At 42.6% G+C, this 22715-nt stretch overlaps 1 protein-coding gene across 2 annotated transcripts in view; it reads left to right on the top strand.

The window, feature by feature from the left end:
* The first annotated feature begins 429 nt into the window (after window positions 1-429).
* ibtk (inhibitor of Bruton agammaglobulinemia tyrosine kinase) overlaps window positions 430-22715 on the top strand; it is a 120617-nt gene continuing 98331 nt past the window's right edge. For both annotated transcript variants that reach the window (XM_059645277.1, XM_059645276.1), the window contains exon 1: window positions 430-547. The gene's annotated coding sequence lies outside the window, so the exon portion shown is untranslated. The remainder of the gene's footprint in view (window positions 548-22715) is intronic.

The following is a 22715-nucleotide window of genomic DNA, read 5'->3' as shown; positions in this document are numbered from 1 at the left end:
TCACTCAGATTGTTAGTGACAGCCAGACTATCAGCCACTCTGACTGTCACAGTCAAACTCTCAGTCATTCAGACTGTTACAATCAGACGGTCATACACTCAGACTGTTAGATACAGCCAGGCTGTCAGTCACTCAGGTGGTCTCACACTCAGACTGTTAGAGACAGTCGGACCATCTGTCACTCACTTGTTAGAGACATACAGACTGTCCTCACTCAGACCTTTATAGACAGCCAGACTGTCCGTCACTCAGACTGTCAGAGAAAGCAAGACTGTCCGTCACTCAGATTATTAGAAACTGCCAGACTGTCAGTTTCCACCTGGAGACAGGCTGCAACCAGGGAGACTGTTGGTGTCGTGCACAGCCAATCAGCAGTGGAACCTTGAAGCCATAGCCAATGGGAGTTTATGATGTTGGGGAGTGCGGCTCATTGCTGACATTTCAGTTCCAGCCGGAGCCGTCTGTGATCATGGTTACCGTGTCCTCGTTCCCTGCTCCAGCAACCGCCACTCTCTCCCTCTACAGTGTCCGTTTCATCTAGCGACAGGTAAGGAACAGGGCTGGTGTGGCCTGAGGGAGACAGTTCTTCCCCTGTTCCCCCGCCACCCACACCTCCCTCCGCCGCCCAGCCCTTGGCAGACCCGGTCACGGGGGGGACAATGAGCCAGGAGACCAGGTCCTTTCTGCTCTCTTCTCCCTCCTCTTTCTGACTTCACTCCCCAGGGCGAATGTTGCATGTGTTTTTCTTTGTGCCACGTCTACGGCCAGGGCCGAGGCTGCAGAAACTTCTGATGGTATGAGATTGTGATTAAAGATCTGGTACAGGATAGTACTGTGAGTGTTTTAGTATAGATATGACCGCCTGCAGTGCTTGTTCTGTTTCCGTTTCGATGCAACACGTACTTGGAGTTTTGATACTGTAATAATCGTGTTAATTCTATAATTACAGTTCAGATTTTACCAGTCCAAAACATTTAATGTTAGTTCTCTTCTGACGACCTCCTTGGCAAAATCTTTCCCATATCTTGGCCTCCTTCCTATTTGAACACAGACTTCTGTATGTTAGATGGGAATCTAACATGAGTAGTGATCAGAAATAAAAATGCCACTGGAGATTCAATTCTTCACCACTGCCTTTCTTCCTGTCACCCAAACAAGGCAAGTGTCTGCACATTGGCCAATTTATGCAGAGATCAGTTAAAAACCTGTATGTATGGAACTGCAGGAGATGGGTGTGGTCATCATTGAATATTTCTCTTGTGTTTCCTTTGGAGAAAGGTGAGATGATTTGGGAACTTGGGGAAGTTAGTGGCATTATCTTGGGGGCAGCTCATATCACAGCAGAGGTGGTGTTGGAAGTATATGAAGGTGGATAAATCTCTTGGTCCTTAGCAAATATATCTAAAATCTCTGCAAGAGGCTAGAGAAGAAATTGTAGGGGGCCCTGGCTGATATATTTGCACTATTGTTAGCTATGGTTGACATCCCAGAAGACTGGAGGGTAGCGAATGTTGCAGCCCTTATTCAAGAAGGGCTGCAAAGAAAAAAAACTGGGAATTAATAGACCAATAAGCTTAATCTGTAGTAGGTAAATTAGTTGAAAAGATTCTGGGGGATAAGATATACATGAATTTAGAAAGGCAGGGTTTGACTGGGAGTAGTCAGTATGGCCTCATGTGTGGGAGATCATGCTTTACAGAATTGTTAGAGCTCTTTGGAGTGACTAGGAAGGTTGATGAGGGCAGGGTGGGACGGATATGGGTCTGTATGGATTTCAGTAAGGCCTTTGATAAGGTTCCATACGGTAGCTGCTCTGGAAGGTTAGATCGCATGGAATCCAGGAAGAGTTGGTGAATTGGATATACAATTGGCTTGATGGTAGGAAGCAGAGAGTAATAGTGGAAGGATGCTTGTCGGGCTGGAGGCCCATTGCAGTTTATCTATATCAATGATTTGGATGACAATGTACAAGGCATAATTAGTAAGTTTGCGAATGACACAAAAATAGGCTGTATCGTGGACAGTGAGGAAGGTTATCAGAAATTGCAGTAGGATCTTGATCAGCTGGAGAACTGGGCTCAGAAATGGAAAATGGAGTTTAATATTGATAAGTATGAGGTGTTGCTTTTTGGAAAGTCAAATCAAGGTAGGAGTTTCATGGTGAATGGTAGAGCCTTAAGGAGTGTATTGAAACGAGGGACCTTTTGGAGTTCAGGTGCACAGTTCTCTGAAAGTGGAGTCTGATAGACAGGGCAGTGAAAAAGGGTTTTGGCACATCGTCTTTATCAGTCAAGGCATTGAGTATAGATGTTGGGAAGTTTTATGTGGGGATATACAGGGTGTTGGTGAGGCTGCACTTGGAGTATTGTGTTCGGTTTTGTTCACCTTGCTATAGGAAGGACGTTATTAAGCTGGAAAGAGTGCAGAAGAAATTTACAAGGATGTTGCCAGGATTCAAGGGACTGAGTTATATGGAGACATTGGACAAGCCAGGACGTCTTTCTTCAGAGCACAGGAGACTGAAGGGTCACCTTTTATAGAAGTGTACAAGATCATGAGAAGCATGGATAGTGTGAATGCACTCGGTCTTTTTCCCAGGCTTGGGAAATTGAGGACTGACGGGCATCAGTTTCAGGTAACAGGGGAAAGAATACGTGAAAATCTGAGGGGCAACTTCTTTTACACACAGGATGGTAGGCATATGGAATGTGCTGCCAGCTGAAGAGGTTGAAGTGGGTACATTAACAACATTTAAAGGCATTTGCTGAATACATGGATAGGAAAGGTTCAGAAGGATATGGGCAAAGTGCAAGGAAATGGTGTAAGTGTGGATGAATATTTTGGTCAGCATGGACCAGTTTAGGCTGAAGGGCACATCTCTGTGCTGTAGGACTCTATGACCAGTGTTTTTTGTTCATTTGTCGTGTTATTGCAGCTGTACCTAGCCTTGTCAGGTCACTTCTGAGGTACACTGTACAGTTTTGCTTTCCTTATTTGGGGGAAAAAAAGTGTGTTAGAAACAGTTCAGAGAAGGTTCAATGATTCCTGGAATGAAGAGGTTGTCTTATTAGGAAAAGTTGACAGCTTGAGCATAAAAGCTATTAGAATTTAGCAGAAAGACTTGCTTATTAAACCAATATTCTGAGAGAACAAAAACAAGTTGCTGGAAAAGCTCCACAGGTCTGCCAGCATCGGTGAATAAAGAAAACATCAGAGTTAACATTTTGGGTCTGGTGACCCTTTGTCAGAACAGTTCTGAGGAAAGATCACTGGACCCAAAACATTAACTCTGGATTTTTTTTATTCACGGATACTGCCAGACCTGCTGAGCTTTTTCAGCAACTTCTGTTTCCGTACATGATTTCCAGTAGTTTTTTTTTTTTGGTTTTTTTATTTACTATTCTGAGAGAAAATGGCAAGTAGATATCAGGCAGATATTTTCTTTTGGGGAGAGTAAAATAAGTGGACACGGCTTGATAAGGGGTATTGCTTTTGAGTTAAATGAGAATTTAAAATGTGGCATTCTGTTCATTTGAAAGCATGGAGATGGGGCTATTTGATTTGTTCAGGGCACAAATGAGAAGGATTTCTAGTGGCCAAAGTAGACCAAGGCTTTTTGAGAATGCATTGGGAAAGTTGAGTTTAGACTCTTGCCAGATCAAGCATGGCTGTACAGGCTGAAAGAGTCAAATGGTATAATCCTAAGTCCTATGTTGCTATGAGCCTTAGTGACAAGGCCCCAGTATTTATTGTTTATCCTAGAATGCTCTTCAATGTGTTGGTGACTGGTGCCTTTAGCCATTGTAGGCTGTATGGTAAAAGCATATGCATGATGCTATTCAGTAGTGAGTTTCAGGACTGTGAACCGGTACGAGTGAAGTGAAGGTGTTGTAGTTCCAGGTCAGGATGGTATGTGACTTGGAAGTAAATGTGTAAGTGGTGGTGTTCTGGGCATCTGCTGCCCTTGTCCTTGTGAGTGGCAGAGGTCAGGAGTCTTGAAGGTACTTGGTAAGTTGCTGAGGTGCATGTGTATGCTGCTGCCACTCTGTACTACTCCTGATGGATGGAGTGAATTTTGGGTGGTTACTGCTTTACTATTCAAGTTGGCTGTTTGTTTTGGATGCTGCCAAGCTTGTGGCGAAGTGTGAGACTGGAGAATATTCTGCAACTCATCTTCTAGGCCCAATTTTCTGCAAACTTGTGTCGCTGTTGCTTCCTTTTATTTTGAAGCTTCAACCTTTGTACTACTTCTTCTCTCTTTGCTTGAATAAACAATCATGGGATGTTCTCATATCTCTTTTGTAGCTCGGATGACTTCAACCAACCAGAACATAGAACATTACAGCACAGTACAGGCCTTTCGGCCCTTGATGTTGTCCCGACCTGTCATACCGATCTGAAGCCCATCTAACCTACACTATTCCACGTACGACCATATGCTTGTCCAATGACGACTTAAATTTACCTAAAGTTGGCAAATCTACTACCGTTGCAGGCAAAGTGTTCCATTCCCTTACTATTCTGAGTAAAGAAACTACCTCTGACATCTGTCCTATATCTTTCACCCCTCAATTTAAAGCTATGCCCCCTCGTGCTCGCCGTCACCATCCTAGGAAAAAGGCTCTCCCTATCCACCCTATCTAACCCTCTGATTATTTTATATGTTTCAATTAAGTCACCTCTCAACCTTCTTCTCACTAATGAAAACAGCCTCAAGTCCCTCAGTCTTTCCTCGTAAGACCTTCCGTCCATACCAGGCAACATCCCCGTAAATCTCCTCTGCACCCTTTCCAAAGCTTGCACATCCTTCTTATAATGCGGTGACCAGAACTGTACACAATACTCCAAGTGCGGCCGCACCAGAGTTTTGTACAGCTTCACCATAACCTCTTGGTTCCTGAACTCGATCCCTCTATTAATAAAAGCTAAAACACTGTATGCCTTCTTAACAGCCCTGTCAACCTGGGTGGCAACTTTGAAGGATCTGTGTACATGGACACTGAGATTTCTCTGCTCATCTACACTGCTAAGAATCTTACCATTAGCCCTGTACTTTGCCTTCCGGTTACTCCTACCAAAGTGCATCACCTCACACTTGTCTGCATTAAACTCCATTTGCCACCTCTCAGCCCAGCTCTGCAGCTTATCTATGTCTCTCTGCAACCTACAGCATCCTTCGTCACTATCCACAACTCCACCGACCTTGGTGTCGTCTGCAAATTTACTAACCCATCCTTCTACGCCCTTATCCAGGTCATTTATAAAATGACAAATAGCAGTGGATCCAACACCGACCCTTGCGGTACACCACTAGTAACTGGTCTCCAGGATGAACACTTCCCATCAACTACCACCCTCTGTCTTCAGCAAGCCAATTTCCGACCCAAACTGCTATATCTCCCACAATTCCATTCCTCCGCATTTTGTGGGGAACCTTATCGAACGCCTTGCTGAAATCATATACACCATATCAGTCGGTTTACCCTCATCTACCTGTTTGGTCACCTTCTCAAAGAACTTAATAAGGTTTGTGAGGCACGACCTTCCCTTCACAAAACCATGCTGACTATCCCTAATTAATTTATTCTTTTCTAGATGATTATAAATCCTATCCCTTATAACCTTTTCCAACACTTTACCAACAACTGAGGTAAGGCTCACTGGTCTATAATTACCAGGGTTGTCTCTACTCCCCTTCTTGAACAGGGGAACCACAGTTGCTATCCTCCAGTCATTTGGCACTATTCCTGTAGACAATGACGAGTTAAAGATCAATGCCAAAGGCTCAGCAATCTCCTCCCTGGCTTCCCAGAAGATCTGAGGATGAATCCCATCCAGCCCAGGGGACTTATCTATCTTCACCTTCTGAAGGATTTCTAATACCTCTTCCTTCTGTACCTCAATCCCACCTAGTCTAGTAGCCTGCATCTCTCAGTATTCTCCTCGACAACATTGTTGTTTTCTAGAGTGAATACTGTAGAAAAGTATTCATTTAGCACTTCCCCCTATCTCATCTGACTCCACACACAACTTACCACTACTATCCTTGATTGGGCCTAATCTTACTTTCGTCATTCTTTTATTCCTTAAATACCTATAGAAAGCCTTAGGGTTTACCCTGATCCTATCCGCCAACAACTTCTCATGTCTCCTCCTGGCTCTTCTGAGCTCTCTGTTTAGGTCTTTCCTGGCTACCTCGTAGCGCTCAAGTGCCCTAACAGCCTTCACATCTTATCCTAACATAAGCCGCTTTCTTCCTCTTGACCAGAGATTCCACTTCCTTCGTAAACCACGGCTCCCGCACTCTACAGCTTCCTCCCTGCCTGACAGGTACATATTTATCTAGGACACACAGGAGCCTTTCCTTGAATAAGCTCCACATTTCTAATGTGCCCATCCCCTGCAGTTTCCATCCCCATTCTATGCTCCCTAAATCTTGCCTAATCTCATCGTAATTGCCCTTACCCCAGCTATAACTCTTGCCCAGTGGTATACACCTATCCCTTTCCATCACTAAAGTAAACATAACAGAATTGTGATCGCTATCACCAGAGTGCTCACCTACTGCCAAATCTAACACCTGGCCAGGCTCATTACCCAGTACCAAATCTAATGTGTCTTCGCCCCTTGTTGGCCTATCAACATACTGTGTCAGGAAGCCCTCCTGCACACTCTGGACAAAAACTGACCCATCTATAGTACTCGCACTATAGTGTTCCCAGTCAATATCTGGAAAGTTGAAGTCCCCCATGACAACTACCTTGTCTCTCTCATTCCTATCGAGAATCATCTTTGCTATCCTTTCCTCTACATCTCTGGAGCTATTCGGAGGCCTATAGAAAACTCCCACAGGGCGACCTCTCCTTTCCTATTTCTTACCTCAGTTGACGAGTCCCCAAACATCTTTTCTGCAACTGTAATACTGTCCTTGACCAACAATGCCACACCTCCGCCCCTTTTGCCATCTTCTCTGTTCTTGCTGAAACATCTAAATCCCGGAACCTGCAACAACCATTCCTGTCCCTGCTCTAGTTGTGTCTCCGAAATGGCCACAACATCGAAGTCCCAGGTACTAACCCATGCTGCAAGTTCACCCACCTTATTCTGGGCGCTCCTGGCATTGAAGTAGACACACTTCAATCCAACGTCTTGCTTGCCGGTGCCATCTTGCTTCCCTGAAACTTTTTCGGACCACCCTACTCTCAACCTTTTTCTATTGTCGAACTACAATTTTGGTGCCCATCCCCAGAAAGCGCCTCAGTTATCCAAGAATCCAAAACCCTCCCTCCTGCACCATCCCTGTAGCCACGTGTTCAACTCCTCTCTCTCCCTCTTCCTCGCCTCACTAGCACGTGGCACGGGCAATAAACCAGAGACGACAACTGTTTGTTCTAGCTCTCAGCTTTCATCCTAGCTCCCTGAATTTCTGCCTTAAATCCCCATCTCTCTTCCTACCCATGTCGTTGGTGCCAATGTGGACCACGACTTGGGGCTGCTCCCCCTCCCCCTTAAGGATCCCCAAAAGACGATCAGAGACATCACGCACCCTGGCACCTGGGAGGCAACACAGCAACCGTGAGTCTCTCTCGTCCCCACAAACCTCCTATCTGTCTCCCTAAGTATGGAGTCCCCAATGACTACTGCTCTGCTCCTCTTCCCCCTTCCCTTCTGAGCAGCAGGGACAGACTCTGTGCCAGAGACCTGTGCCCCACTGCTTTCCCCTGGTAAGTTGTTGCCCCTCAACAGTATCCAAAAAACGGAATACTTACTGTTGAGGAGAATGGCCACAGGGGATCCCTGCACTGCCGGCCAGTTCCCTTTCCGTCCCCTGACCGTAACCCATCTGCCTTTTTCCTGTACTAGTTGTTTTGTTTGAGATTTTTTTCCTTAAGACTAGTAGTTTTGTCTTCGCCAATTCTGGTTATTCTTGTTGTAAAAAGATTAGATTGGATTAGATTACCTACAGTGTGGAAACAACAGGCCCTTTGGCCCAACAAGAACACACTGCCCCTTGAAGCATCCCACCCAGACCCATCCCCCTATAACCCACACACCCCTGAACACTATGGGCAATTTAGCATGGCCCATCCACCTAGCCTACACATCTTTGGACTGTGGGAGGAAACTGGAGCACCCGGAGGAAACCCATGCAGACACGGGGAGAATGTGCAAACTCCACACAGACAGTCGCCCGAGGCTGGAATTGAACCTGGGTCCCTGGTGCTGTTGGCTGTAGTGCTAACCACTGAGCCACTGCCGCTGAGAAGTCATTGTTTCTGTTTGCCATTTGTATAGTGTATTTTTGGTGTTGTATGTTTAGTGTATTTATTCTTCTGGATAACTTGCTGTCTCTTGCTGGGAATAGAATTTCTGGTGTTTTGAGACAATTGGCCGTTATGACTTTATTGCTCCTAAAATTGCATTCACTTTCATAGTTTTCTTCCTGCATTAGTTGGCACTTTTAAAACATAATTCTTTATATCCAAGTGTTGTAACCTAAAATTTTAATTACTGGAGTTGAAAGTGGATTTTGTTACAAAAATGTATTTGATATCATTTTGCCCACCACGAGTGAGTGGTCCAATTTTGGTTTTCTGAAATTGCTGAAACTATTTTTCACTTAGATTTGGGGCACAATGCTTCAAGTCTTATGCTTATAAAATATTTTAAAAGATTTGAAACATACCTAATAGTATTCTTATCTTTTGAAAGATATAGATTAACGTTTGGAACCTCCTTGATGAACTGCAAACAAATGCAGTTGGTGGAAACGCCTCATTGTGATTTATTTATCTTGGGGCATGGTAGTTTTGGGTGAAGGTATAGAGTAATGTTTCTAAAGCCATTTGGCAACTTGAGTTGTGCTATGTGCAAGTAAATCCATTTTTTTTTCATACTGGTGTCAAGGAAATTGTGCCAAGTAAACCACTGGCAAATTCAGACTTTTTTAGTGTCACCTTAGGTTTTTTATATATAAAACATTTATTTCTGCTCGTGAATTTCATTTTTTGACTACATTTATTAATTTTTTTAAGATCGAAATTGCCATGTTTGTTAATCTCAGTCTTTGCATTATAATGCAATCTTAGCAAGTGTTGTGTTGAAAGGAAGTATGACCTTATTGACTACATGAGGCCTTTATAATTTCCTGTATGATAAAGCTTGGCATTTACAGTTGTGCACAGTTTCATAAAGTAGAATGTATAACGAGTAATCAACAGCGGCTTGAAATTATAAATAAATTGCCATTTGTCAGAGGAAAAACATCTGAAGGTGCTTTAGATACATGAGCCCACAAGGGAGTGAATTACAGGATGACTCAAGTTTGGTCAAGAATGTGGATTTAAGGAGGAAATCACTCTTGGGATTGTAGGGCTAAGGCAAAAAGTCCTGTTGCTCAAGGCACACTTAATTTGAGTTGTTGAATGAAGTGTTCAGGTGACATTGTAAACATTGAGGTTAAGGCCAGGTGTGTAGTTAAGGACGGGAACACATATTTAATGTTAAGATTTTGGAGGACTGTAGCTGCAAGCCTGTATGGATAGAATAGATTCAAAATTTTGGACGAATTCAAACTCAAACTCATATGGTGGCTTGTAGGATGGGAGTCTGGCAAAAAGCAATGGGTTATTAAAGTCTGAAAGTGATAGATATCTATGTAGGTTTACTAGCAGGTATGCTGAACTGGAGTAGTTATTGAAGCTTTATAAGGCAAATTAAAGGGTCGAATAACAGCTAAAGTTATTATGCAGCCCCCCCCCCCCCCCCCCCCCCCCCCCCCACCACCACCACCACTGTGGCACTTAACTCTTGCACCTGTTTCCACATCAAGGCTGCCAAACAGGTTATTTTATTTTCAAAAATATACTTGTGAAAAACATTAAGCATACATACAAAGTCATGAAAGTAGTTTGGTTCCATACGATAGCATGTGAAGAAAACAAACAAAATATTGGAATTTAACTGTATCCAGTAAACAAACCAAAGGCTTCTCTTACTTGTGCAAGATTCAATTTACATATAATTGAGGTACCAGAGGGCACAATAACTGAACGGACTCCAATTTAACTTTGGCAGAGATACCTCAGCTGGTGACCTTTCCACATTGCGCCTTAGCGGCAACACAAACAGAAGTTGCTTTAAAAGTTCAGGTCTGGCAGCATCTATGAAGAAAAAACCAGAGTTAATGTTTCAGGTCTGGTGACCCTTCCTCAGTCCATCTTCAAGTTCCAAACAAAGTGGAATATGGTTTGGGTGACTGCAACGGTGCAGGTTTAGGGAATGGGCCAGATCTGCACCATGTACAACAGAGTGCTTCACATCTGATGACCAGCTCTTACCTGCAATGGAGAAGGAGCGGGTGATCCTGAAAGACTAGTTTCTGCCTCACCTTGGCAATGTACTCTCCTTTTCTCCCCCCCCCCCCCCAAGGTTTGTTACCCTCATTTACCTTTAGTGGAAGATGGCAACGCCAGCCATGTACAGGGAGTCTTTGACCTACAGGCCTCTGCTGCCTGCAATAATCACCTTTGTCCCTTCTACTTTCCCACCCACACCCCCCTGCCCCCAAAATCTCTCACTTTTCCTGATAGACTCAGCAAAAGACTCTATAACACAAACAAGCAGCAGAAGGAGGGCAGAGCTGATCGGGAAGCTTTCTGATTCTCACCCGTTGATTTGATTGAGACTACACTAACGATGTTGGTGTAGAGCAGTTGGATCCAGTTGTGAATTCCCTCCCCAAAGCCTGTTTTGGAGATTACATACTACATGTGCAAAATCCTGTCAAAGGCCTTTTCCTGGTCCAGGCTGATGAAGCTGCTATCCACCCTGCATTTCTGTTCCTAACCCCCAACTCTCAGAAGTCCTGCATGTAAGCAATCCTATTCCTGACGAGTGTTCAGAGGTAACCTGTTTGTTGATGCACAGTTCCAGCTTGACCAGGCCACTCAGCCCTTGATCTCACTACATTCTAGATCCAGACGTGGACAATAGAACTGAATTCCAGAGGTGCCTTTGACATCCAGGAACCCCAGCAAAACTGGAGACATGGGGATGTAGGAGCAAGCCCACTCCTCCTTGAACCTGCTCTGTCATTCTAGATGAGAACTTGATCATTTTCTTTGTGAATGCCATATTCCAGTGCTATTTCCATATCACTTGATGTCATTAGTAACAAGAACACTAGCAATCTCTCTTTAACTTCATGGTTGAGCTTCCACAGACTTCTGGGCTGTAGAATTCCAAAGATTCACCACTGTTTGAATGAAGCAAACCTCTTCACCAGTCCTGAATGCTTGACTTTCATTCTGAGATTGTATCCTCTGGTTCTACACCCAGTAGCCAGGTGAAATACCTATTCTACATCGACTCTGTTTATCAGTTTAAGAATTTTGCTATGTTTAATTTTGAGTGCACATCATTCTTTGAAACTCCAGATTGAAGAGACTTGGCCTGTATTCTGTTTTCAGAAAATAGGCCCACTGTCCAAGGAATATGAACCTCTTTTGCTTTCTGTCAACGGAAAGTATATAATTCCTTAGGAAAGGGCACCAGAACTGCGCAGAATATTTCAAGTATGGTCTCACCAGTGTTCTGATTCAATGGTACAGGACAACTTTGCTCCTATACTCAAATCCTCTTATGCTGAAGGAAGGAAATAGAAGATCTGAAAGAGGTCATGAAAAGTTGCTAGCAAACAGTATTAAGGAGAATCTCAAGTCTTTATATACATAGAAAAAGCTAGAAGGTAGCCAGCGAAAGGGTTGGCCCACTTGAGAACTAAGGAGGGAATGTATGTGTGGGGCCAGAGGTCTTTAACAGTAATCACCAAAGAGAAGGAATTGGTGGAAGGGAGTGTTGAATTTCTAAGCCAAGTCGCTATTAAAAAGGAAGAGATGTGTGGTTCTTAAAAAGTATTAAGATAGATAATGGGTCCTGATGGGATCTATACCAGAATTTTGAGGGAGGCGAGAGAACGAATTGCAGGAGTATTGACAGACATCTTTGTATCCCAGAGGACTGGAGAATAGCTAATGTTGTCCCGTTTTTTAAAAAAAGTAACAGGGATAATCCAGGAAATTAAAGGCCTGTTAGTCTCAGTAGTAGAGAAATTATTGGAAAAGATTCTCTGACAAGATCTATAAGCATTTGGAAACACATGGACTGATTTTAGCAATAAACAGCATGGTTTTTTTGTGAGAAAGGTCATGTCTCACTTTCTTGATTGTCACCTCCTCAAAAAACTGAGATGATTATGGGAAAAGTGATGTTGACATGGACTTCAGTAAAACCTTTGACAAGGACCCCATGGCAGACTAGTACAAAGGGTAAAGTCACATGGTATCGGGGTGAGCTGGCAAGATGGATACAGAACTGACTTAGTCATTAGGAGACTGAGGGTAGCTGTAAAAGGATGCTTTTAGGAAAGGAAAGCTGTGACTAGTGTGGTTCTACAAGGGTCAGTGATTGGACTTTTGTGATCTATATAAATGATTTTGGAGGCCTAAATAGTAAATTTGCATATGATGCAAAGATTGCTGGGATTATACGTAATGAAGAGGATTGTCAGAGGATACAGCAGAAATAGATCAGTTAGATGTATGGGCAAAATAATAGCAGCGTTTAATCTGGACAAATGTGAGGTGATGCATTGTTTCTGAAGGTCAAGTACAGGTGGAAATTGTGGTTAATGGTAGAACCCTTTGGAGTATTGGTGTGCAGATCCACAGATCACGAAAGGTGGTAGTGCAGTAGATAAGATAGTAAAGGCCTCTGGCGTGCTTGCCTTCATTAGAAGGGGCATCGAGTACAAGGATAGACAAATTATGGTGCAGCTTTGCAGAACTTTAGTTAAGCCACACTTGGAATATTGCATCCAGTTCTGATCACCACACAATGAGAAGCATGTGGATGCTCTGAAGACAGTATAGAGAAGGTTTACCAGAATGTTGCCTGGTATGGGGAATTTTAAGTGATGGATAGACTGAGTTTCTTTTCACTGGAATGCAGGAGGTTGAGGGATGACCAAATAGAAGTTTACAAGATTGTGAAGTACATAATAAGAATGGAAAGTATGAGGTTTTCCCCCAGGGTGGAGGGGTCAATTACTAGGTGACGCAGGCTCAAGGTATGAACAGAGGGAGTTTAAAGGAGATGCGTGAAGCATGTTTTTCACACAAAGTTTGAGTGCCTGTAAAGTGCTGCCAGAGAAGCTGCTGGAAAGAGATACAACAGCAGCATTCAAGAAGCACCTGAATGAATACACGATTAGGTAGGGAATAGAGGGATAAAGATCCTGTAAGCGAAGAAAGTTTTTTGATATGGAAGAGCAAAATTTGTTGGTGCAGGCTTGGTGGGCCTCAGGGCCTGTTCCTGTGTTGTATTGTTCTTTGTTCTGAAGGACAGCTCACTGTTTGCTATCTGAATTGCTTGCTGTACCTGCATACTCACTTTGTGGCTTAAGAACAAGGACATCTTAGTCTTTTGGAGATCAGCAGTTTTCTGCTTTTCACCTGAAAGTAATACACTGCATTTTGTTCCTCTTACCAAATTAGATTGCATCATACTTAGCTAGATCTGTTCCATTTGTCATGTTCTTAACTCTCCTAACTCTCTTAATTCATTCATCCCTAGGAAAAAGAAGCATGGTACAGGGAGGATGAGGCAACCATGGCTGACCAAGGAAGCCAGGATAGCATGAAAGCATATAACTTGGCGAAGGGCAGAGGGAAACAAGAGGACCAGGAAGCTTAGTGGGCAACAAAAAAAAATGAGGGAGAAGGTTAAATATGAGAGTAAGCTAGCCAGTAATATAAATGGAGACTGTAAGAGTTTCTTTATATATCTAAAGGGCAAAAGTGTATATTGGGCCACTGGAAAATGACAGTGGAGAGATAATAGTGGGGAAACAACTGGGAACTGAATAACTACTTTGTGCTGGTCTTCATGGTGGAAAGCACGGGTAATCTCTCAAAAATTCATGAGTTAGGGGGCAGAGCTGGTATGGTGGCCATCACCAATGAAAAGGTGCTAGTAAAGCTGATTTGGCCTGAAGGTGGATAAATAAACTCGACCAGATGGACTACACCCCAGTATTCTAAAGGAGATAGTGGAAGTGTTAATGGTGATCTTTCAGGAATCGCTAGCCAGGGAGGGTCCCAGAGGACTGGAAAAGGGCTAATGTGACACCCCTGTTTAAAAAGGGAGTAAGGCAAAAGATGAAAAATTATTGACTGTTTAGCCTAACCTCGGTCCTGGGTAAGATTTTGGAGTCCATTGTAAAGGATGAGATTTCTGAATCTTTGGTAGTGTATGGTAAAGTAGGGCAAAGTCAGCATGGTTTCATCAAGGGGAGGTCATGCCTGACAAATCTGCTAGAATTCTTTGAGGAAGTAACAAGTAAGGTAGACCAAGGAGAGCCAATGGATATCATCTACCTGGACTTCAAGAAGGCCTTTGACAAGGTGCTGCACAAGATGCTGAGTAACATAAGGGCCTATGGTGTAAGAGACAAGGTGCTAGCATGGATAGGAGATTGGCAGGCAGACAGCCAGAGAGTGGGGATAAAAGGGTCTTTCTCAAGATAAGAGTTGGTGACAAGTGGTGTTCCACGAGGGTCAGTGTTGGGACCACAACTATTCACTTTATACATTAATGATCTAGATGAAGGAATTGAGGGCATTCTGGCTAAGTTTGCAGACAATATGACGATAAGTAGAGGGGCATGTAGTATTGAGGAGGTGGGCAGGCCGCAGAAAGATTTGGGTAAGTTAGGAGAGTGGGCAAAGAAGTGGCAGATGGAGTACAACATGGGAAAGTGTGAAGTCATGTACTTTGGTAAGAAGAATAAAAGCATGGACTGTTTTCTAAATGGGGAGAAAATTCAGAAGTCTGAAGTGCAAAGAGACTTGGGAGTTCTAGTCCAGAATTCTCTCAACGTGAACTGCAGGTTTTGTTAATAATCAAGAAGGCAAATGCAATGTTGGCAATTATGTTGAGGACTTGAAGAGAAAAGCAGGGATATATTACTGAGGCTTTATAAGGCTCTGGCCAGGCCACATTTGAAGTATTGCGTGCAGTTCTGGGCCCCATATCTCAGCAGCGACGTACTGAACCTGCTCCAGAGCCAGAGGAGGTTAATGAGAATGATCGCAGGAATGAAAAGCTGAACATAGAGTAACGTTTGAGGACTTTGGAACTATACTTATTGGAGTTCAGAAGGATGAGGGGTCATCTAATTGAAACTTACAGAATGCTGAATGGCCTGGACAGAGTGGATATTGGGAAGATGTTTTCATTTGTAGGAGAGACTAGGACCTGAGGGCACAGCCTCAGAGTAAAGGGGAGATCTTTTAAGACAGAGATAAGGAGAAACTTCATCAGCCAGACAGTGGTGAATCTATGGAATTCACTGCCACATAAGGCTGTGGAGGCCAGATCATTTGAATATATTTAAGACAGAGATAGGTTCTTGATTCTCAAGGGTTACGGATAGAAAGCGGGAGAATCGGGTTGAGGAACGTATCAGCCATGATTGAATGGCAGAGCAGACTCTAGGCCGAAAGGCCTAATTTCAGCTCCTATGTCTTATGGTCTTTTAGTCTCATTCAGCATGTTTAAATCCCTTGAAGCCTCTTTGTATCCTTCTCACAATTCCCATTCCCACCTAGTTTTGTATCATGTGTGAACTTGGAGATATTACGTTTAGCCATGCTAATGTTTTACTCCTAATCCCAGGGAATTTAATTTTGTTCGCCTACTTCCTTTGTGGAACTCAAAAGCATTCTGAAAATTCAAATACACCACATCTACTGGTTTCCCCTGCATTGACTGCTAGTAATATGCTTTAAAAAAAAATCTGCAATCAGGTTTCCCTTCATAAATCCTTGCTAATTGTCTAATCAGATTATTTTCTCAATAACGATAATCATGACCTTTAACTCCAAATTCTAGTATTTTCAGTACTACTTACATCAGACTAACAGATTTGCGGGTCCCTGTTTTTTCCTCTTCATCCTTTGGAGTGGGCTCACATTTGCAGCCTTTCAAAATGAATCCAATGTGAAAGTAAAGAGGGAAAAACTGGAAGAACTGTGGATATTGTAAATCAAACAAAAAACAGAACTTGATGGAAAAACTCAGCAGGTTTCACAGCATCTGTGAAGAGAAATCATGTTTCGTGTCTGATGATCCTTCTGGGATTAAAAATAGAGACTTGTTGAAACTATGCAAGGCATCACTCGCACCACAGCCGGAAAACTAAACACTTTTTGGTGCCTTATTGAAGGAAAGATGTACTGGCATTGGAAGCAGTCCAGGGAAGGTTGACTGGGCTGATAACAGGTGTGGAGAGATTGTCTTGAAGGGAGGATAAGTACGTTCGGCCTGTTTTCATTGGAGTTTAGAGGAATTAGAGGAGGCTTTCTTGATTTGTAGAAGGTCCATGTACATTTAAAGAAGTTAGTGTAGAAAGGTGGTTCTAAGTAATGGGATGAAATGTATTCCAGGCTGTTCAAGGAGGCAGTGGAGGAAATAGCAGAGGCATTGGCCATAATCTTTCAAATCTACACTGGCTACATGAGGTGCCAGAGGACTGCAAGACAGCCACTGTGGTACTGTTATTCTGGAGGGGAGCAAGGGATAACCAGAAAACTACACACCAGTCTGTCTAATCTTGGTGGCAGGGAACTGATTGGAAGAATTAGACAGAATTAATCTGCACCCAGAGGTAGGGATTAATTACTCCAGTCAGCATTTTTCTTTTTAAAAGGGAGGTCATATCTGACCAACTGGATTGAATTTTTTCGGAGATGTCCAGATAAGGACAATACATTTGATGTTGTCACTTTGTCGTCAACTTCACCTTTTGATAAGACACTACATGAGAGACAGATAGTTGGATTATCCATGACTACTACATTATTCTTGCTGCATGCCCCTCTACCATCACTGTTTGGCCTATAAACCACTCCAGCAATAATTCCTTGCTGTTTCTTGACTCCATCCTAGCAGATACTGAGGGAATCGGGTGGAAAAAGTCACTCTCTGCTTGGAGTCATACCTAGCACAAAGGAAGGTAGTTAGCATCATTGGAGGTCTATCGTCTCCACCACAGAGAATCACTGCAGGGTTTCCTCAGTTGGGCCTCAGGACACTACCCTATTCTTCAGTTGCTTCATCAATAACCTCTTCATCATTAAGATCAGAAGTGGGGATATTTTCTGATGCACAAAATTTGGCTTCATTTGCAACATCTCTAATACTGAATTAGCCAATATCAATATGCAGCAAGATGTAGGCCACATTCCTGTATGAGTTCATCAAAGTGGCAAGTCACAATCACACCAAACAAATGCCATGCAATGACCATCTGCAACAAGAGTGAATCTAACCATTTTCCTTTGTGCAATGCCCTTACCATTGCTGAATTCTTAGTGTCAACATCCTGCAAGTTGTGGTTGACTAAACTTATGGAGGGAATTCTGTGCTGAGTAACTGACTTCTGATTTGTGCCTTGCACCATAAAGATAAGCAGTGTAATGGAATATTTTCCACTTGTTTGAGTGATTGCTGTTTGAACAACATTTGAAGCTGGATACTCTCCAGGGAAAAGAGGGCACTTGACTGGCACCTCATCCATACATTCCACTTTCATATACATCACCACTGAGATGTAGTGATAGTATTGACTTGGAACAATATTGCCATTCTTTCACTTGCTGGATCAGAATCCTGGAACTCCCTTCTTAGCATCTTCTGTAGGATAATAAACCCTGGCATTGCCCACATCCCTTGAATGAATCGAAAATAGATTCACTTGGGCTTTTCACTTGTAATTGCTGTGCTGATGTTGCTTTAATACTCTGAGTCATGCATCTCCAAACCTATACAAAATTTATGGAGACTGTGTACTGCCATTCCAGGATTCCCCCCTTGACTTCCCCAGTTGAATTCAATGGAAAGTGAAAAATTACTTTTTGCACAAACATAATTGCAGGAGTTGCCAGAAAGATTGCGGATATTTTCTAATCAGTCTTTCTAGAGACATTATGATGCACCACTGAAGCAGTGGAGCACTCACTCCAGAGGAGATGCACAAACAGCCCCAAGCTAAAGGTTCATATTTAGAAATAAGTTTAACTTTAAACTGCAGTCCTTTTTTTCTTTTTTGTTTTAATGTTGCTGTTCTTTCCTGTTGTCTTCAGCCCTGCAAAGTTATCCCCAAGGCAAATTAACCTATAAGTGGCATTTCAGTGTAACTGCTGCCCTTGTTGGCCTAGATAGAAATAATCATGAGATTGAAAGGTGTGTCTAAGCAGCTTTGCTGAATTTCTACAGTGCATCTTGTAGATGGTACACACTGGTGCTAATGAGCACTGGTGCTGGAGGGAGTGGGGATACTTGTGGATGTGGTGCCAGTCAAGTGTGCTGTTTTAACCTTGATGTCATATTTCCATGTTGGAGCTACATTGATCCAGTCAAGTGGGGATTATTCCATCACAGCCCTGACCTATGCCTTAGATGGTAGATAGGCTTTGGGCAGTCAGAACGTGAGTTATTTGCTGCAGGATGGTTACATTAAAAAACATAGGTATATAGAAATTAGGAGCAGGAGTAGCCAATTCAGCCCTTCAAGTCCACTCTGCCATTTAACATGATCGTGGCTGATCTTATTCAGATCTCAAGACCACTTTCCACATTGCCTTTATAACCACTTTTCATCAGAAACATAACCATTTCCTTCTTGAATCTGTTGACTGATTCTGCCTGCACTGCACTCTGGGGCAAGAGTTCTACAAATTATTCTTAACCTTTGAACTGCTCTTCAGCCACTGTGCTTCTGTGGTGCGTTCACTGGAGTTTCTGGTCAATGGTAACCCTAAGATTTTGATATTGGTGGATTCAGTATGATAATTCTATTTAATGTAAAGGTTTGAAGATTAGATTTTGTCCTGTTGGAGATGGTCATTGGCTGGCATTTGTCTGTTGCAAATGTTACTTTGCACTTTTCATTCCAAGCCTGGATGTTGTCAGTCTTGCTACAATTGATTACAGTACCTGAACAGTCACGAATGGTGCTGTACATTGTGCAATTGTCCACAAACATCCCCATTTCTGTCCTTTGGTGGAAGAAAGGCTTTTTGAAGCAGCTGAAGGTGGTTGGCCCAAGACACTACCCCGAGCAACTTCTGCAGACGTTTTCTGGATCTGAGATGATTGTTGAAAGACAATCCGAATAATCAGCCTTTTTGTCATGTACGACTACAACCAACAAAGAGTTTTCTCCCTGATTTCCATTGACTCCAGTTTTGTTAGGGCTCCTGAATGCTACACTCAATCAAACATGGTCTTGATATGAAGGGAGTTACATTTGCCTCACCTCAGGATCTCAGCTGTCCTCGTCAAGCTTGAACCAAGATTGTAATAAAGACATGAGCCAAGAGGCTCTTATGGAGCCCAAACTCAGCACAACATGTAAGGTATTCTTGAGGTGAAGGCAGAACCTTGCTTCCATGTGGTCATTCTTGCTGATGCTGTCATGCACAGATGCGTCTTTGGCATGCAGATTGGTGAAATCAAGGTCAAGTATGTTTTTACCTGTTGTTTCCCACGCCACCTGATGCAGACCCAGTCTCGCAGTGATTGTCCTTTAGGACTTGATCAGATCAATCAGTAGTGCTGCTTCTGTGCACTCTTGTGGTGGACATTTGAAATTCCCCAGCCAGAGTAGGGGAATTAAGAGAAAGATAGTGTACCTCGAATGTTAAACTGAGATTCTGCATGGTATTACCACTCCCATCGCCATCGCCATCTCCCCAGTCAGTCAACTGGACAGTCAAAAGGAAGATATTTCCCTCTTATTGTTACTCATGGCTGAGCCCTAAAAGGAATGCCACAAGTTGTTGAAATAAATGTCAACTAAGCGTTTAGGAAATTTGTTCCTGTTCTATTTGCCCTAAAGTTAGTGATTGGACTAAACACTGGCCGTTCCACAGTGCCCAGCTTTACACTCAGCTCCTCTGTTCACGAAGCATCCTGTAACCAATCTACATTTAGACTTGGATAACATGTAAATTCGCCTGAACAGATTCTTGCTGAATGATATGAACTTTGAGTTCATAAAGCCTTGTTTGACACCTTTTCAAACTTGATCTGAAAAGGATTGCAATGTTTTTGTAAGCTTTAATTCACCAATATTTTAAGTATTAAGTCATTGTTATTATAGATCAGCACATAACAATAAATAGCCTGTAGACATATTTATAAATCTTTTTGCTGAAGCCTTTTTTTTGGTTTCTATTGTGAAATCTACTCATCCCCCAGCTACCCACTTCATTCCTCTCCTTGGAAACTATTTGAAACTAATCGAGGATGCTTGCAATCAAATGAGTTGTAACCCTATTAAATGTTGGAACAGACTCAAAGCTATAGATACAGAGGCTGATATCACGGGGGAAAAAAAGGCCCGTTAGCCCACTGAGTCTACATCAGTCAAAAACAACAACCTAACTATTCTGACTCCTAATTCCAGCATTTGGCTGATGGCCTTGTATACTTGCAATACCAAGACAAGCATCTAAATACCACTTAAATGGTATTAGGATTTTACGCCTCTAGCATCCTTCTAAAGGTGAATTTCATATTTACTACATCAGGTGAAAACATGTTTCCTCTTGTCCCCTCTAAACCCCTGCCCCTTGAATTCTAGACCCCCTGGTTATCGATCACACTTCCTTTCCTCCAAGGAAAACAGTCCAGTCTATCCAATCGCTCCACAACTAAAACTGTCCAGCCCAGGTGACATCCTGGTAAATCTCTGCACCCTTTTCAGTGCTATCATATCTATCTTATATTGATTCCTGAACTGCATATTGTACTCCAGCTGTAGCCTAACCAAGGATCGCATTCCAAATGTGGTGTAATCAAGATTCTGTTCATAGCTTTTCTGCTTCTCAGTTTCACTACTTGTTCAAAATGATTAGCAGCAGTAATTCTGCCCTTGTTGTTCTATGACATTCAAAGGGCATGGAGATGTCTTGTTCTTTTTTTCAGTGTTTAATAACACATCTTGAAAGCATCAGGTGATCTTTCAGAAGAACTTGAACTATTTTGTGTTCAGACTTGAAATGCTTCGTTGAAAGCCCCTGACTTTGCCTAGTCCTATACTCCTTTATGATCCTCCCCATAGACATGTAACATTCAATGAGTTTGTTGACTTGCTTGCCAAGCTGGCTTGTTTTTGTTCAGATGTTTCGACACCATGCTAGGTGACAGCATTAGTGGAGCCTTTGAAGCGATATTATTCTATGCTGCTTGGAGTTTTATACTGTCCGGTCCGTTATGGTGAGTAGTGTCATTTCTGGTTTTGATCTGTATGGGTTTGTATATGGGGTCCAGTTCTTACCCTTTCCTGTGTAGTTCTGGAGTATTGCACTGTGTCTGGGGTCCATTTAAATAATGTAAGAGCGATTGACAAACGGAGAGTTCCAAACTTCAGTATACAGAAAAGCAACCCATATGGATCAAATCCCCAATTTCCACAGCAACCAGCCCAACATCCACAAACAAAGTTGTATTAGGACGCTACTTAAACAAGTCAGGACACACGGCAACACTCTGGAACTACTCAGGAAAGAGGAAGAACACTTTTGAGATCCTTGCTTTAAACTGATATCCCCACAACTTCATCCACAGATGTCTACTAAACAGACAACAGGAGGACACAGTATGACTTAGCACACTTGCCACACTGCCCTACATCAAGAACATATCGGAACTAACAACAAAGTTCTTAAGACCACTAGGAATCATGGTGGACCATAAGCCCACAGCTACTCTATGACAAACACTCCAGGATTAAAGACCACATTTTCACAACATGCAGAACGAATGTGGTTTACAAAATACCACACTTGACTGCCACAAACATTACATCGGACAGTCAGGAAATAAACTAGCCATCAGAATACATGAACATCAGCTAGTAGCAAAACAGCACAACAAACTCTCCTTGGTATCTGTACATTCAGACAATGAAAGGCCATCAATTTAACTGGGAAAAGGTAACCATAGTAGCCCAAGCCAAACATAGACACATCTAGGAATTCCTAGAGGCATGGTTCTCCACCCATACTTCAGTCAACAAACATGTAGAATTGGACGCCATATACAAATGCATACAGATTGAAACCGAAAATGACAGTACTCGCCATACTGGACCAGACAGTATAAATTCCAAACGGAGTAGAATAACATTGGTTCATTGGAGGCTGCACCGATGATGTCACCTAGCATGGTGATGAAATGTCTGGACAAAAACAAGCCAGCTCGGCCAGCAAGTCAACAAGCTCATCCACAACCTGAGCTACAGTTCTTTGCCAAAACTTTAAATGCAACATTTGACCTCTGAGAAAGACTTATGGAAATCAGTCAAAAGATAATCCCTGTTGATAATTTAAAGATCTTTCATCTTGCTTTTGATGCTGCAGTCTGCTTTTTAAAACTTGAAATTTCCTCTTTTGGGAATATACCAACATATCATTTGAATGTCTGCAGGGAACCTATGCTCTCTACGTGCTTTGGTAATATGTTGAAAAGACAAAACTGAAAACATCTCCTTGGCATGTAACCTGATTTGCCCTACATGTTTTACATTTATTAGAGTTTCTCATTGCTATCCATCTCCAGTAAGATATAAATTTAGACAGAATAAA

This window comes from Stegostoma tigrinum, chromosome 4, assembly GCF_030684315.1.
Source record: "Stegostoma tigrinum isolate sSteTig4 chromosome 4, sSteTig4.hap1, whole genome shotgun sequence".
Classification (NCBI taxonomy): domain Eukaryota; kingdom Metazoa; phylum Chordata; class Chondrichthyes; order Orectolobiformes; family Stegostomatidae; genus Stegostoma; species Stegostoma tigrinum.
The sequence above is the reverse complement of the archived record's forward strand: the minus strand, read 5'-3'. Positions and strand labels throughout refer to the sequence as shown.